At 39.1% G+C, this 17,589-nt stretch overlaps 1 protein-coding gene across 1 annotated transcript in view; it reads right to left on the bottom strand.

The window, feature by feature from the left end:
• Positions 1-17,589, bottom strand: part of CNTNAP4 (contactin associated protein family member 4) — a 1,879,337-nt gene that overhangs the window by 724,987 nt on the left and 1,136,761 nt on the right. The gene's annotated exons all lie outside the window — the stretch shown is intronic.

The following is a 17,589-nucleotide window of genomic DNA, read 5'->3' as shown; positions in this document are numbered from 1 at the left end:
AAATATCCATGTGTATCAGTAAACGAACTGCATAATTCTAAACCAAACATAAGTATTCTGCTTATGATACACATTCAGACAGACCTTTAACTTTGGAGGTCACTTCATTTTTGAAAGAACTAGTTCTAATGGGAGTTAAACCGCATGACCTAAGCACCCAATGAATTACTGAAATTAACTTAAGGGCTCTGCAACAGTTTATTAAACTTCGGAGGGCAATAGCACTAGGCACATGCAAGTGGATGGGAGAAGTGCCCCTTCCCTCCATGGGAGCTAAGGTGGTCAGAGAAGTTTTTAGGAAGCGGTGAGAGTTAGGCAGGAATCATTGCATTCTGTTTATTCAAATCAAGAATCCTCATTTTCCATTTTGACATTCAGAAAGTCTGGACATTCTAGGATAGGGGGGCCTCACAGACAGTATTTTAAGGACTTAAAATGTAACACATGTGATATAATAGATTAAGCATTTAGGTATTTTTTTCTTTGTTGTTTTAAATTGTAGAATTGGAGATAACAATCAAGTTGCTATCCTTTTATTTCAACATGTTTTATTAAATTGTTTATACAAGAACACATTAGCAATTCTGTTACAGGGTTTGCATCAATTCGTCCACTCACTTTTAGCCTATATAAGTCTATGCATTCCCTACCTGTCTTAACAGTCAAGAAGGAAAGGAAAATAGAAAGGAGCATGAAAGCAAGGGGTGAAAGAAGAGCTAGAGGACAGGCACCTGAGATTTATATTACTTATACATTACGTCTGACATTGGATGGGACCATTAAGGCCCGATTCCAATGTTGAGAGGGTGGAGATTCACTTGGGGTGCCAGGATGTGTCTCCCCAGCCTACCATGTTTTCTTGGGGGCTCAAAAGAGTCTAGGAACGTGTCCAGGGACCTCCACATCCTTCTGGAGACCGGTTTCCAGGGTGAATTCTCTAGTGTCATGTTGTCCTTTCCTTTAAGAAGCATGATCCAGTGAACCATCCTTTGTACGATGTCTTAGCAGTGTCTTTCCAGTTTGTGAGGACCATTTTCACTGCTGCTGTCAGTAGTAAGTACAGTAGGTCCCTGTCATCTACTGACCTCAACTCAGTGCTCATAAATCCCATGTTGATAGTGGAGAGTTCTTTTGTTATAGTGCAGTCAAACATTTTATTTAAAAATCTAAAGATTTCCCCCCAGAATGTTTTATGAGCTGGGCAATCAGTATATGGTGTGCTAGGAACCCTTTTTCTTTGTTACAGTTCCAGCATACTGCCTTCTCCCTGAGGCCTAATGAGTGTAATCGTGGAGGGGTCCAGAAAGCCTTGTGAAGCAACCAAAACTTTATTTGTCAGAGCCCTGGGGAAATCCTATTACGTGAAGCTGATGTCCATAGTGTGGCCCACTCTTGGTCATTGAAAATGGCTTTACTTTGATTATTCCAGTAGGCAACTGTCTTGTCGTTATGCTTGGAGGATTTAGGGCGGAGGAGTTTGTAGAGGTGTGAGACCGGGTGTCCTAATATATTTATTTTAGATACCCGGTGGAAAATTGACAGTTGCAAGATTAAGAATTTGGTTTTGGACAAAGGCGATCTGATTTTTAGGAAGTTATAAATTTCAATATCCTTTAGTTTGTGGTTTTCATTAAGGGCGGCGGAGGTGATGGGTTAGGTTTTGTTTTCTAATTGGAGGGAATAGTAGATCCCTTTCTCAATCCATGATTCAAATGTTAAGCTTTTCCCCTTGTATAGAATCCTGCTATTGGCCCAGAGTGATTCGTTTTTCGACCCTATAAAGCTGTTTTCTAGCCTTTTATCTACCTATAGTAAGGCGATTTTTGTGTTTTTAAAGATCGGCTTTGAGGTATAGGGGTATCTGTTAGTAGAGCGGGAAGGCTTAGGTTGTTTAGGATGGCTTTCTCCACCTGCAACCATGCCGGTGTGTAGCCATCCGGCGGCGCTATCCAGTAAGAGCCTTGTTTTGCTAGAAACGCTAACTGGAAAGTTTTGAAGTCTGCTAGGTTTACCCCTCCTAGATTTTTCTCCAGTCTTAATTTTTTAATGCTTATCCGTGCTTTCATTCCACGACAAAGGAAATTTAGATCATAATATCAACTTTGCGTTGGAAATCGTCTGTGAGCAGGAGTGGGAGCATGCTGATCAGATAGTTAGTCATTGGCGGGATCATCATTTTGATCGTTTCTATTCTGCCCCACCATGTTATGAACTTTGGTGACCATGAGTCTAGGAGTTTCTTAATCTTCTCTAGCATTATTTTCCCGTTATGATTTAGTGTGTCGATTAGGTCATTGCCAAATTTTATACCCAGGTTTTTGATGTATCCCACTTTCCAGTATAAGCCCGACCCCCCCAAACTGTCATTCGTGCAGTGAATATTTAGTGGTTTGCATTCAGATTTGTCTTTATTTAATTTATACTTAGAGAGCCCAGAGTATTCTGCTATCGTGTGCATCAGGCCAACAATTGAAGTCTTTAGCTGTTCTCTTACTGTTAAAATATTGTCAGTGTAGGCGGCTACTTTTATGTCAATGCCGTTGATATTTATGCCCTTTATGTTCTTGTTTAGTTTGATGTCTTGGATGAGAGGTTCTAGTGCTAGTAGGAATAGTTAGGGGGACAGTGGGCATCCTTGTCTGGTGCCCTGTTGTAAGGTGAAGGGTTCAGAGAGTGACCCATTAACAACTATATGGGCAAATGGTTCCCGGTATAGGGCCATCACCATCCGTATGTATCCTTCTCCTAGGTTGAAAGTCTGCATACAGCACTCCAGGAATTCCCAGGAGACTGTTGAAAGGCCTTCTCTGCGTCCAATGTAATGGCCGCAGATGGTTCCAATTTGGTTGATGCCTGCTCAATGATATGGCAGAGAAGTTGTGTGTTGTCATTGGACATACGTGTACGTAAGAAGCCCACCTTTTAGTTACTTATTTGCTTGGGGAGAGTGGAATTTATTCTGACTGCCAGCATTTTTGAGTATATCTTGCAGTCCACGTTAATAAGGGATATGGGTCTGTAGTTTTTGGGTGATAAGTGGTCTTTACCTTCCTTTGAGATGACTATAATGTTAGCCTCTGACATTGATTGTGACACTCCCCGATTAGCTGCACGGTGGTTAAAGACCTGTTTCATAGTTGGTTTCAATTGGCTTAAAAAAGCCTTGTAGAAGGAGGCAGTGAACCCATCTGGCCCGGGGCTTTATTGTTTTTTAGAGACTTGACTGCCATTTTAATTTCGGTGGTATTCATTTCTTGGCCTAGCCTGAGCATCTCCTCTGTGTTAAGCAGCGGTATCCCGAGTCTATCGAGGTATCTAGAGCATTCCTCTGTATTGAGGTTCTGGTCTTTCTTGTATAGTTCCTTGTAGAACTCTTGGAAGGTCTTAAGGATGTCTTTGGGCTTTGTGTGGGTTCTGTTATTTGAACCACCGATGGAAGAGACAGCAAATTGGCTACGTTTGTGTTTTAGGTAGGAGGCAAGTAATTTTCCCGCTTTATTGGCCTTGCACAGATTGAGGGCTATGTATATATTGATCCATAGTCCCACCCTCTCACTCAGTATTTTGTTGTATTCGTACTTCATCTGTGTTAATTCAATAGTCTTTTACCCTTTACGGCCTTAGCCTGGGATAATTCAAGGCTTTTAATCTCCCGCTCGAGCTGCTCTAGTCTTGAGTTTGTGTCGAGATAATCTCAATTATTGTGCATCTGACCGTCGCCTTCAGGGCTTCCCATAGAGTATTAGGGCTAGTGTCCGGGGAGTCATTAAACTTGAGATAGTCCGATATAGATCCTCAACCTCTTTTTTGTCCGCGGGGTCTGACAGCACATCGCTTCGTTATGACAACCGCTCAGCTTTAGGCTGATACATGAGTGGTCTGATACTAGTTTTGGGGCTTTGTCTGAATGTTCGATTAGGTGTGTATGGGACCCAGATGTTAGTAAGTAATCTATCTTGGTGTAAGAGTTGTGAGGATTAGAGTAGAAAGTGTAGTCCCTTGTGTCCGGGTGCTGGAGGCGCCATGCATCTTTTAGGTTGTATTTAGAGCAGATATTTTGGAGGGCTGCATGTGATTTCATGGGGTGAAAATGAAAGGTGGATTGTCTATCTGTTATGTGGTCTAATGGGAAATTAAAGTCCCCTGCCACACCATAAGGTCATTTTGGGGGAAGCTCTCTAGCGAACGAGCAACCTCCACCCAGAATGCTGGGTCGTCTGTGTCCGGCCTGTGTACATTAGCCACGTGGATTAGCCCCCCCCCCCCCTCCCCCCCTCAGACGCGTCACCAGGAGCCTCCTCCGCTTTAGTGGGATTGTGGTTCTATTGTTAAGTTGGACCTTTTGGATACCAGTGTCATCACCCCTCCCCTTTTTTGTCAGCAGGTGAGCACATCGTTTGTGATTTCCAATTACTTCTCACTAGTTTGGCATCTTCCAAGGATAATTTGGTCTCTTGTAGTAAGATTATGTCCCCTTTAGTTTTAGGCAGGTAGTCTATGATCCTTCTGCGTTTAATGGGGTGGATGGCGTCAGACTGAGATCGCTGAGATCGCTAACCCACACAGAAGGAGGGGCCAATAAAGAGGGCCAAAAAGGGAACTGTAAGAGAGGAATTGGTAGCAGGAAGAGGAGGAACACCCACACGAATGTCAGGGATGACAAGCAAAACCGGATCCATCAACCGGACAGATCGCATAATAGTTACCGGACTTGCCACACACAAGGGGCAAGCTGCAGGGGGCGAAGTAAAGAGAGCGGTAAAGAAAGCGGCTTAACCAGAGCGCTCGCACCAGTGAGGTGGTACTGAGTGCCTTCGCCACTGCACTCTGACAACACGGTGAGCGCACGGTGACACACTCAAATGGTGCAGGCCCCCTACAACCTTCTCGCTGGCCATCAGTCCATCAGTCAGGGATCCCCACAGATCAGTGAGGTGCATCAATGTTTTGATTTTTTCAACATTTAGGTTTAACTAGTGAAGTCATCATTCGAGAAAGACAGTTTTGACACCAGAGGTCCTTACAATTAGAAAACATACACAGAAATAGCAAGCAAAATGGAAAAAGACAGGTAACACTGCCAAGAACATGAGTTTGGAATAGACAAGATTTAGAGCAAGCTAAAGGGAAGAACTGAGGAAAAATGGTTTATATTTAAGCATGCTGAAATAAGCAATTTAGAGTTTTAAATACAGAGAAGCTTTGAATGAGGTCTCTTTATTTCCAGGAAGTTCAGAAAATGGCCAATATACTTTGCACGATTGACATTCACAACTTTAAATAAATCAAAGCTGTCCTTATATTTCTTGCGCACAGACAAAAGCTGCATAGAGTTGATTTCTGCCACTAGACAGCTACTCGCTTTTGATTTGGGAACTTTATTTGTTATGTTATTTGAACTTCTAGAGGCCTGTCTCAGATAAAAGGCTTACTTTTTAATTTGAGGCTTTGAAGATGTCGCCGGGAGAGCCAGAGAGATTCTAAATTCTAAGGAATAAAAAACATTCGACACTTGACAAGAGCAAAGAGCAGGCAAATCCTTAATACAATATATATTTCCTGTAGTTTCTGATCCTAAAGCGTTCAACACATAATGTAAACTTGAATAATGAAGTCCCATATGCTAGTCGCTCTAGAAAACAAGGAACTACGCCAGCTTTCTTCTGGACTGGGCTGAATTTTTTGATTAGGGATCAGCTAACGTTATTTTTACAACTTACATAAAAAAGTTCTCATTTTATGTGCAAATAGAAAGATAATTCTTATTTCTATAAGATACCAGCAGAATTAGTATCTCCCAGCGGCCTTGGCCTGGTCTGAAGTGAGTGAGAGCAAAAAGGGGCCGAAAACAAGGATGTAGGACAGTCCAATGTTTAAAAGTTCCACATGCAAATGTGATTTATTGTTTACTTTCAAAAACACACCGCGTTCAAGTAATCAATAATAAAGCTAACACTTCAAATCTGAAACAAATTAAACGAGGATTTCGAAATGAGTTAACGTATATCAAGATGCCATTGAGAGTGGCCGTGTTGTTGAAATCAAACAAATCATATTTGACGTGTCATATTTTCAGCCTATGTTTTCAACAACTGATTCGGGAGTAGTTGTGAAATTAAATCCGTATCTTCTGTTTTCTTTGAGTTGTGATGAGGTCCAGGTTTGTTCTCTCAAGAGTGCCATGTGTACAGTGTGATTTATTATGCTACCAGATAAATAATGCAAACTTATTTGGAATTAAAATATCTTGTTTATTTCCACTCAGAGGATTAGGGAAACACTATGGGAGAATTCACCATGTGCATTTTGCAGAGGCAAATGTTTAAGTTGTGTTATGCTTTTATTTTGTGTCTCCATGCTGTTGAATAAAGGAGACAATACGTGTTACTTGAGTGCACGTTTAGCAATAATCATTTTCAGACAATAACTAAGAGGTGTTTCATATGCAGATTCACAGGTCTAGGCCTAGCCAGTCATAAACATATTTATGAGCCACCACCTGATGTTCTCTGAACTGAATTGACTAATTAAAGAGGGAATATCAGCTATAGATTACTTTTTCCAGCTTTGTACATTTTAAAGGGATTCCTTTAGCATATCAGGATAATGTAATTTCTTAAACTGGGTCACTCTTAGTTCATATCCTTTCAACTCTACCGAATATAGATAGTACTAACACACAAACTGTTCTTATAGAGGAAGCCCTATACCATATTCAGTGACAGTGAATCCTACTGCCCCTGCCAGGAGTAAATGCTGTCATTGTCCTCCTGGCCCCAAAGCATTTCCCAGTGTGATCTCTATTTCAGGTGATTAGACACTGTGGTGTCCTTGTTGTGTTCAGCCTTGAGACGACTGCAACAGAGAATGCCGAGTTCATCTCAGAAGAACTGACCACGAGAAGTCAGAGCATCCTCTTGGTGAACACACTTCCTCTGTTGGTATTTACAGATGACTTCTTACTTAATTTGGATTTCTCATCTCTCCCAAAGGATGTTAATAATGGCTCGCGATTGTACTCTTGAATTTGGAGTGCAAGAATATTGTGGCGCAAAATTTCGAGGGACAAATTATTAAAAGTTAATTGCACAGAAAGAATTATAGATTTACTATTCTTAACACTACATCTATGGACCTTGAAGATATGTATCCAGATAGTTGACACACAAAATGTTCTTCAAGACATCTAGATGTGGAGTTATGGAAAGAACATCTACATATACTCACTTTCTGATATGTTGCCCCTCTATAATTTATGCACATTATTAGTGTCCAGCTATAGTTTGGCTTCGATATTCAGGAGCCAAAACCAGGGCTCAATCAAAACTTTGTGAAGCAATTTTTTCCACTGAGTTTTACCTACTACTCAAGACCAGCCTAATCCATGCATAGCCCTGCCAGCTCTGTTGCCTCAATCCTGCAAAACAGACACTTTAAGTTATTTAATGGTCACCTTACATGTTTCCATTAATTTACTAACTCCTCTGTGAATTGCATCCCTTTTATAGCCCTGTCCTTATGAAAGCCCTAGGTGCTGCTGTAATGAGTTTAACTAACTTGCCTTATGTAAGTTCTAGGTGCTGGTATTTGCTTTGTTATTCTTACTATTCAAAAACTCTGACATAGGCTATATTTTTTTACATTATGTAACTGCCAACATTATTTTGTTTTATACTGCATGGCTTGAAGGTATATGTGAGATTTCTCTTGTATTTTTTCTTCATAGCTTAAACATTTGCCAATCTTATCTAAAATAAGTAATGCCTTTAAAGTTCTGGTCTTGCACTTCATGCTACCTAAATGTTTACAAAAATTACAGCCAATATTACTTTTATACAAAGTGTTTTGTTCTGTTTTCCTAGGCTACAGATAACTAATGCAAGGATTTTCCTCTGCACAGTAGATGCCTTGTGATTTTGTGTAATTAGGAGATTATTTTATTTGAGGAAATTAATTAAAAGATAGAAAATAATCATGATATCAAGGGTTTAGCAATAATGCTATTTGGCTTGCAAACATAATAAACAGTGTTATCTATTTCCTTTTTACATGTTGCTTCACTTCGAATTGTTCTTACTTATCGCACTTACTGATGCAACCTAGACATCTAACTTAGGCAAAATTCTACCAACTTCTGTGTCTTCATGCCTCCTTCTTGCCTTTGTTTCTTCATGTTTTCCATTGGTTTTTTTTACCTTCGAGAGCAAATTCAAAAGAGGGCATAAAAAATGAACCTGCAACGAGGGACCAATGTACCTCTGTGTTTACTGAACAGCCATTTCTTACAAAGCTGCCTAATTTGTGAGATGTTTGCAATTGGAGATGTGAAAAGTATTCTCCTGAGCAATAGACTTCATTACCTTTCCTAAGTTCTTTTAACATCCAGTTTAGCTAGCACATTTTTAATAAACTCTATACAAACACTGCTGTTTGCAGAAATACTCTACTAGTGTGTTATGTAATGTGTACAATCATCTAATGTGTTTCAGGACCCGTAGTGTGAAATTCTACATTAGTTCTCTCTTTTTTTTAGTTCCTCCTTCCGACTCTTAGTCGCAAATCTCAAATGCCATTCCGTGGTTTAGCTCTGAATTTTACCTTTCAACAAATGATCTTCTCTTTTCTTTCTACATGTACAGCAGACGATGTATGCATAATTTACATTTGCTTTGCCATATTAACTCTCATTGTTGACTTCTGGGTCTATATTACATGAAATGCGCTGGACGCACAATAGGCATGTGCGCACATTTCTGCACCCCAGTACACTTACATATTAAATAAGGTCTGCAGATGCTTGGGAGCCACTTCTGTAATACAGGCCAAGACGGTACATGTAAGGTATCACCGCAATCCTAAAGGGATGTTCTCTATTTTGGATTTGGCATGGCCCCATGCAAATCGGATAAACACATTGCCTCTGTACCCAAAAAACTGGGTGCAGAGTCAGTACGCCTCCTGAGGGTTCCTCTGAAAGGTTGTCTGTCCGATGGACTCCTCAGACATCCCCCTGCTGCCAGGAGCAGTCGCCAATTGCATCAACCTGCAGGAAGTTATTTGCCCCCCCCCCCTGTTTTAATACCAATCAGGATGACGCCTTCCCTGTGACAAATCGAGCGGATATTTCAAACAGCCAATCGGCTGTTCACTAATGCTCTGCCCCGAGGGACGATGCGAGTTTGCTGATTCTGACGCACATCTAGAATAGAGCACATTTTCTCTGTTTGCACTCAGCGCACAGATTTAAAGGTGTCCAATGGCACAAACATGAAATGACATAGAATATTTAGATGATACCATTAGTATATCAAAAACACAATGAATGCAAAGCTAACCTATGAAGAGGAAAAAAGGCAGGACCAGGTACAACAATTCAGATTTTTTTTTATTTATATAGACATTTATTGCTGGATATGCTATAAGATTGATCGAATAGCATGGAATTAAAGAGGCTTGCGTTCAGTGTGCAAAGTATACTTATTTGCCTTCGGCCAAAAGGACATTTGTGGAAATTAGCTACAGAGCACCACTCTTTATGAACTGTAACTAAAATTTGTGCACTGCATATCATACTTTTCCAGTTAAATCACCTTTTTGGTCTACTTTCACATCAGAACCGCATGTCCACTTTGCACTCTGAGCGAATGGCGTTTTTATTCATTTCTATTCATTAGATTATCATTCTGTGTCCTGCGATAATTGTTTACATAAATATTTTTTTCCCATTGTTGTACATGGTCATGTATTTTCTCCATTTCATATGTTGGTTTCACATTCATTGTGTTTTTTTTTAAAAATATTAATGATTCCATTATGAAATTCTTTGTGAACACTCTTGTCAAGTATTATTCGTTCTGCAGTCCATCTGACTATGGGTTGTTCCTGTATTTTTTATAGTGTGGCACTAACCATGCAGTGCATCCTATATGTAAAACTGCAGCTAGTGCACAAAGCCAAAAATGTAGGAAGTAATAGAAATATGCGAAAGCAGATTGTCTATGAGCAAAATATTTGTTCTAGAGCCACTCACTCTTTGTTAAAAACTGCTAGTTTATAATTTTTGAATAAACGTGTGTCTGTCAGGAAGCTTGCAAATATAGTTGTTTGGAAAACCTGTTGTCAGGGAGCATAGTGGTTATTACAACTTTTCCTAAAAAATGAAAGTCCCATGATTCAATTCGTAGCATTCTCTATTTGAAGCAGCCATGTGTATTTAGCTCAGTAATTCTGTTTGTAAATGGCAGCAATTTGAACAATGTAAATTTAGATCCCAAGCAATTTTAGAAACAAAAATGTAATTATTGGCTTACACTAAACTAAGTTTATCTAAAAACCATACAGGCGCATCAATCACTCTTATTTTTAAAGTCATAAAAGCAAAACCAAAACCCATATCAAATTATGGACACAATGGGTGTTTTGATATGCTCTCCCAATTTTCTGACAAAATCCAATTCCAGACACCTATCATATTATTTTGTGGCAGATTTATCCATTTTTAGTGCATCCAGAACATCAACCAGAGTTGCTGCACTGTATTACACAAGGGGAAGAAAGCAATGCACAGTCATATTTAGAAATATGACCCGATGCAGCTCTGATTTCCAGCACTACTGCACACACAGGCGGCCTATTGCCACGATGAAACTTTGCACCATGGTGCAGAGGTGTGGACGTGGTGTCTACGGTGGGATTTATGCTGAAAGCATACCTTTCCACTACAAAGTCATACACGTAGAAATCTTCTAATTAATTCCATAAGGCGAATCAGTGCTGTTCAGTGAGACATTCATGCAATGTGTGAAACCAATGAAGAAATAAAAAAAAATCTTCACCCATTCAAATAGGTGTAATTTGTTCTATTAAATCCCGCCCTATCTTATTAAATTAGGATTTGCATCATAAAAAATATGGTGTTTGCTGTGATGTGCCCATTTCACACCTATGTAACCACCCTTGACACAAAGTGGTGCAAAGCAGCACAACGTTCTATTTGCAGTAAGAAATGGACACCTTTCCAATTGAAAATACCTTTTGCACTGAAAAGTAAACACCCCTCCAAGAGTTTTTGTTGCTTTGTGTCACTTTATGGGACTTTGTGCTAGTACTAAGTCAAAGTAGAGTTGCTGCCTATCTTTTCAAAATTAGACTCTCAGACAGAAGTGACTCTAGAATGTGATGTCTTCAAGCACATTTTAGTGATGGCAGCTAGCTTTTCAACACTGTGTTCGGTATTCATTGGGCTCCTTTGTACACATCAGAAAAAGTAGGATGAATTTGAACTCATCCATGGATTCGGACTCAAAATAAAGATTTAACATCCACTGAAGAACTGGCTGCATGGAAATCTGGTATTCCATACCTTGAGAGTAAAATTAAAGTCCACAATTATATGAAAATCTAATATTTAGGTGAGTATTATGTATCCTTTTATCTTGTGAATTCCAGCAACGTTGGTATACCGATTCCATATGTTGGTCACCCATTGCCATTAGGAGCAATTTAAAGCTCAATATGCTATTTTTTTCATTTGGTGTTGTTAGGAGTTTTTTGATCAGGTGTGAAAGCTTAGGTATCAGTGAACAAAATTAGGTACTGCGACTTTAAAATTTGATCTTTTATGCATAATTTGGTCAGCTTTCCAATTTTGCTACTGAAAGGATCGCCTTGTTGAAACGCTTGCAAACATAATAGGGTTCAAAAAAGTAATTTTGAAATGTTCAAATAATGACGCCTTACTCGAAGAGTAGTTCGATGTATGGCTGAAGCAATGAAATAGTTCCCATAAACGTTATTTAGAAAGTAATGAGCGATTAGGCGAGAATAACAACGTTTTAAGTGAGCTTCGGTCTGGTTTGGGGTCTTATGCAGAAGGGTTATTTTTGGTATCTCTTGTAGCTACTAACAGCTTTATAGATTTTCTATGAAGGAAAGGAGTCGTGAGCAATAGGCTCATGGTTCTGCACAGATTAATTATTAACAAATCTGAAATCGTATTGTAGGTATAATCGTGTTAGTGTGAAGACAGATATATATTTAAACAAAGCTATCTGGACATAACTGCATTTGACAAATCCTTATTGTAATTACTGTTCAAGCTAAGATCTGATTTTAAATTATTTTTTTGTTGTATTTTTGCTAGGTGATTCTAAAAGCATTTGAACATCTGTACAATAAAGGTTATGAACCTTAGAACCTTGTTGAAATAGAATTTCTTTGTGATCAATAGTAAAAGAGCTTTCAGAAGTACTACTGAAAGAGGGCCTTAGGTTGCGTCCACATTTTGGCTTACTTGAGTACAACCCCTGATTGGGAAGAAGTTGTGTGTATCCACTAAAATAATTATGTTTGAATTGCACTTTTTTCCTCCTGGGAAAATATATGCTCAGTACTGCAGGACAGTGTTGATCATGGTGGCGAGTCAATGATGAAATTTAAAGTCTTGATCTGTTTTTTATGAAACATTAAAATGATGATAATAGCAGAACTGAAGTATTCATTAAGAAACATATATTTTAAAATCAATCGGCTTCTAGGGGTGGAATACTAGCCCTCTGTATTAAAGCCTGCAGAGAGGTATTTTGTCACACAAAATGTCACAGATTACTGTAGAAGTCAAGGGTTTCATGGAGAGCCTCTTTTGTTTTTTTCAGCTTCCGAATCTCATAACCCACTGCTATGACATAGCAACAGTTGATAAAAAAACTGGTTACCCACTGTTGTGATGTCATAAAGACCTTCCAGGCCAGGCCGACAGGGTTGTCTGAGAGACTGTTAGTGCATCTCTGCTTGTATGCTTTGACTGAAAGCTGAAAGCACAGCTGCATAAGGGGTAAGAATGAAAGGAAGACAGGGAAGGTGGTGATGGGTGGACAAAAATGACAGGTACTTTTTTTGGACCTTTGGGACCGAGATACATAACAGAGGCCACTGTGTAGTAGTTGAAAGTAGAGGCAAATGATTTGGAGGGACATACTTTACATACAATGATAGATGGGTAAGATGTAAATGGCAGGGATATTTTTCACCCCAGTCTTCACTCATGTTGTCTATTTGATTTGTCATTCAAAACCCCTCAGTGCATAACATCCCTGAAATTCACTGTTTCCCATCTACAATATATATGTTAATGGTTACTCCTTCAGATGAACGGTAAGGATAGAATATGTGGACTGCGATAATCATTGTCAGGCCTTCTTAGGAGTAATAGTTTTTTGCTTCCCCACTTGTAATTTTGTAGACCTTTGTTTGATGGTTGCTTTGTGGGAAAGCTTACAATGGTGTAGTTATGGTGACAAGCCAATAATAACATCTTTAGACCTGAATGGATCGTTGAGAAAAATGTATTATGAAACATTATGACAAAGGCGGCAGGCCAGGATTATGCATTGTGAAAAGCATTTGTTTAAGCCAATATGCCCTTAATTGTGAATTTTATCACATTGTTTTACAGGGTGTAGAAATGCATTTTGTTAAATGAAATCTCACAGAACACCTTTGTAGGAAAATATATAGTTGCTGATTAGCACCCCCCACCCCCATAGATTGCCCAATGGGCAGAGTATTTGCACTGCAAGAAATGTTGATTACATCTCTTTGGTCCACTTGCTCAGTACTTATATCATCAGCAGTGTAGCATACCCTGCGAGGCCAATGTCTCTAAACTATGGCCACCATGGAATTACATTGCCCATATTGTATAATTGCTTTACTATTGTAAGATGTTTAAAACTGTGGTTTTAAACATGGTCTTCATACTAGAAATTCAAGACAAGGAAACACTATTCAAAATCTCTTTATAACATGGCTATCTGGTGCAATGTTTCATCTTATTTGTTATTGCAAACATATGCCCACAAAGCGTAGGTGACAACACTTCTATTCTTTTTCTTTATCTTCCAAATGTGTTTAGTTTGTGTGTTTTTATTGTGGTCGTGCAAGCGTATGGTGGGTAGATGAATGGGAGCAAGAGTGCAAGGACTATTAACAGGGCACACGTATAATGATTTATTGATTGCCTAAACTTATCAATGTCTGAAGAGACAGTCATTATAAGCCAGACCTAATGTTATTGCCAGTGTTTGCTAGAATCAAAGCAACAGTAGGGAAAGTGGTGGAGTTTGTGGAGTTAGATTTCCCATTCCTACTCCCAGGTCAGCAAATTCAGGAAACGTGCTTAACTTTGGAGGGAATTATGTACTATTCTCACTACTTTATAAACAACAGTAGGGAATGTGCTGGATTTAGAGAGGTTAGCTTTGCTATTGCTACTCACATGTAAACAGAATAAGGCAAAATGTTGGCCTTTACAGGGGTTAGAGTTACTATTCCCACTCCAATCTAAGCTACAGAGTGGAAGTGTTGGACTTCCACAGGGTTAGATTTACTATTCCTATGTGTATTTATGCAACAATGAGAAAGGTGATGGGTTTTGGGGGGATTATATTTACTGAACCCAATCCAACGTAAGCAAAACTAGAAAGAGTGTCGGATATCATCATTCCCATTCAAGTTTTTTTTTAATTTACTAATACTTAACCTAAAACTATTGAAACACATTTTATAAATGATATTGAAAAATTTCCATAATAAATAAATAAAATTACGTTTAAGTAAAAAAACAAAAATTAAAAAATATACCTAATTAAAAAAGTAAAAAGCAAAATAAATAAACTTGAAATAAATACATTTGCTTCTCTAATACCTGAAATACACTCAGCTAAAAATGTAATACGATATTAATAATAAAACAATAACATTGAAATAGTAATTAAATAAACCAAATACAATTTAAACCAATAAGAGTTTAATAATAAATACACACATCAGTAGTTTTAAGTAGTGTAACAATTAATTAAGATACAAGTAGCTACTTGACAAATAATCAATTAACTAATTTAAATCATAACCAATAAATATTTATTAAATAATTAAAAGAAAAAAAATCTGTAATAACATATTAAAAATTACAAACTATACTAAAAAGGAAAAACAATGCCATCAATAAAACTAAAATCTAAAATTATTACAATCACCAATATATAGCACATTAACTAAATTGCGATATTTAATACAACTATATTACCGTTAATATCATTATATACAACAATATTTAAAAAAAAAGAATATATGCATAAAAATAATGTTCTTATCATGTACAGTAGCACCACACACCTGTTTTTATGTTCATTTTTTTCTGGGTGGGTGGGGAGTCAAAAGTTAATGTCTTTAAAGGACTATACCTCGGGCCCATTTTGGCCAATTGTTACAATGTTGGTCTCATTGTACTCCCGGTGGCAAGCTCTAGCCACCACAAGCATTTTTGGCTAGTTTCTGCTTTGGCCTCCATGGATCCCATGGCCTCCTGGCGATCATGCAGGGCATCAAGGGAGGGCAGTGGAGTCCAAGTTTTCAACAACTGGTCCTCAGCGGGTGTAAGGGTTCCATTGTCACTGGCCCTAAAAAAAGACCCATTTAGTCCTAGCGGCAAGCTGCAGAAAGCATCTATCATCATCAGGTTCATTAGGTCTAATCGTTTCAGCTGTTCATCATTCTGGTGTTGTCACCATCCAGGTCCAGGGCCTTGTTCTCTGTATCTCTCTTGTAGAGAGTTTTTTCTTAAAGTGTGGGTGGAATGCTCTTGATGCCAGGCACCCCTGGCCAATCCAACGTGCCACATCATTCCTTACCTGTATCCGCACCACCATGGCCTCACCCCATCAGGCCTCTGCCACCAGGACACTGCCAGCATAACAGGAACATCTAAATCAGCTTGGCGCATGTCCGCCAACCTGACGGCAAAGGGGTATATTAGGCACCAGAGAAGACTGTCACTGTGGCTGGACACTGTCTTTTGACGCAACATCCAAATTCAGTGGGTAGACCGCCATCAGCTCAGACTGAGTCCTTGGTAGGGCCACTGAGCTTGAATCAGGCCACTAGACTTGATTGCAGCTGAACATGATGGAACAGAGCTCAGGTGCAACAAATGGGTTCTGTCAGTCAAAATCTGTTGACTTTCAATGTTGTCTTTGAAATTAAAGTGCATGGCCCACCGTGTGGCTGACAAGGGTCCCTTGAATCATTTAAATCATCGTTGAGCTCCTTCTAAAGCCATTGGATTTGGCACCAAAAACTCTAGGTGGGACAGTATTGGAGTTTGCATATCTTCCTATCTAGCAAGGTCAAAATTGGTTCTCTCCTAAAGTGACTGGTGGCTGTTTATATGGAAGGTCCTGGAAATGAATAAAAAAAGACATCCCTGGCATGTCAAAATCAAAAGAGATAGTAGTAAAGCTGCCCTTGTCATGCCAATTGTTCCTGTCCACTCACAGATATCTAATCCTTCCTACATGTTCTGTAGTTAATACTAATTTAATCTTCCTGGGCTCAGAGGCAGTCTATTGCTCTCTAAACGAGAGTTGTTATCTCAAATGATCGGTATTCCAGCTTTGTTTGGAGAGTTAAATAACTGGTTTGGTTTTAGGCCAGTATTTGCTGAGGCATCTTAAAGACATTTAAAAAAAATCTTTTTTAATTAATTTATCAAAAAACTAACTTGAACCTTACATCAGATTTGGAAATTAAGTGGGAAATAACTTGGAAGCATTTTTCTAGAATTGTTCCTAGGCTAGGCCTGTTTAGGGAACAGCCTAGCAATGCCTGCATGGTGGTATAGCTTTTGTCAGTGCGAGAGTAAACTAACCCTAATATGTAGTGTCCCCCATTTTTATAAGCACTGTGGGAAAGTGGGTTTTTGAATTAAAGACCCTTCACATGAAACAACCCGAATCTCTGCCAGTGTGAACCACAAAAGTCGCTAAATTAATCTATGCTTAACCCTCTGGCAGCTTGGCACAAAGCAGTCAAGCTTAACATAAAGGCAATGAGTAAAGTATTTATCCTGCATTCAAACAGTCATAATGTAAAAACACAAAAATCCCGGACCAATTTAGGAAAATTGAAAAAAAATAATAATAATAATTTGACATAAAAACGAATTAAATCCAATTAGTAGAACTTGGGTTATGAATTTGTAAAGTTTTTAGTGAAAATTAGTACCTAAAAGATCAATGAGCACACAGTGGACAGCTAGTCGCACAAGACTGGGACAACATCAAAAGTTATGGCAGACCGCGATAGAACGCGGTTTGGATACACACAGTGAATTGGGCCCTGTCACCTCATTCCCTCAGACTTAGAAGAAGTTTATAAATAAAAAAGCCTGAGGAGGGAAATTTCAGTGGGGCAGGGCAGCTGGTAGTAGGAGGGGTCGTCATCGAGGAGCCACTGGACGAAGAACAGAGAAGATTTCTACATTCGAACTTTGTCACTTTTTTGGAATTCGGAACTCTCCAGTGGGACAGAGCTGCAGGCTGTAGCCAACAAAGGCTCAATGGGACCAACTACTGTTCCTGAAAGGCTCCACTAACCGGATTTCCTTCTGCAGAGAAGAACGTATTGGGAGACACCACAAAGTGAGGCCGACCAGCAATGCACTTCAAGTGGATCAGCGAGCTGGCTAGTCCAAGTGTCCTGTTGGGTCTTAGGTCCTTATTTGGTGGAAAATGTTCTAAGTCCCACATTTCA

This window comes from Lissotriton vulgaris, chromosome 3_1 (genome assembly GCF_964263255.1).
Source record: "Lissotriton vulgaris chromosome 3_1, aLisVul1.2, whole genome shotgun sequence".
NCBI lineage: Eukaryota > Metazoa > Chordata > Amphibia > Caudata > Salamandridae > Lissotriton > Lissotriton vulgaris.
The sequence above is the reverse complement of the archived record's forward strand: the minus strand, read 5'-3'. Positions and strand labels throughout refer to the sequence as shown.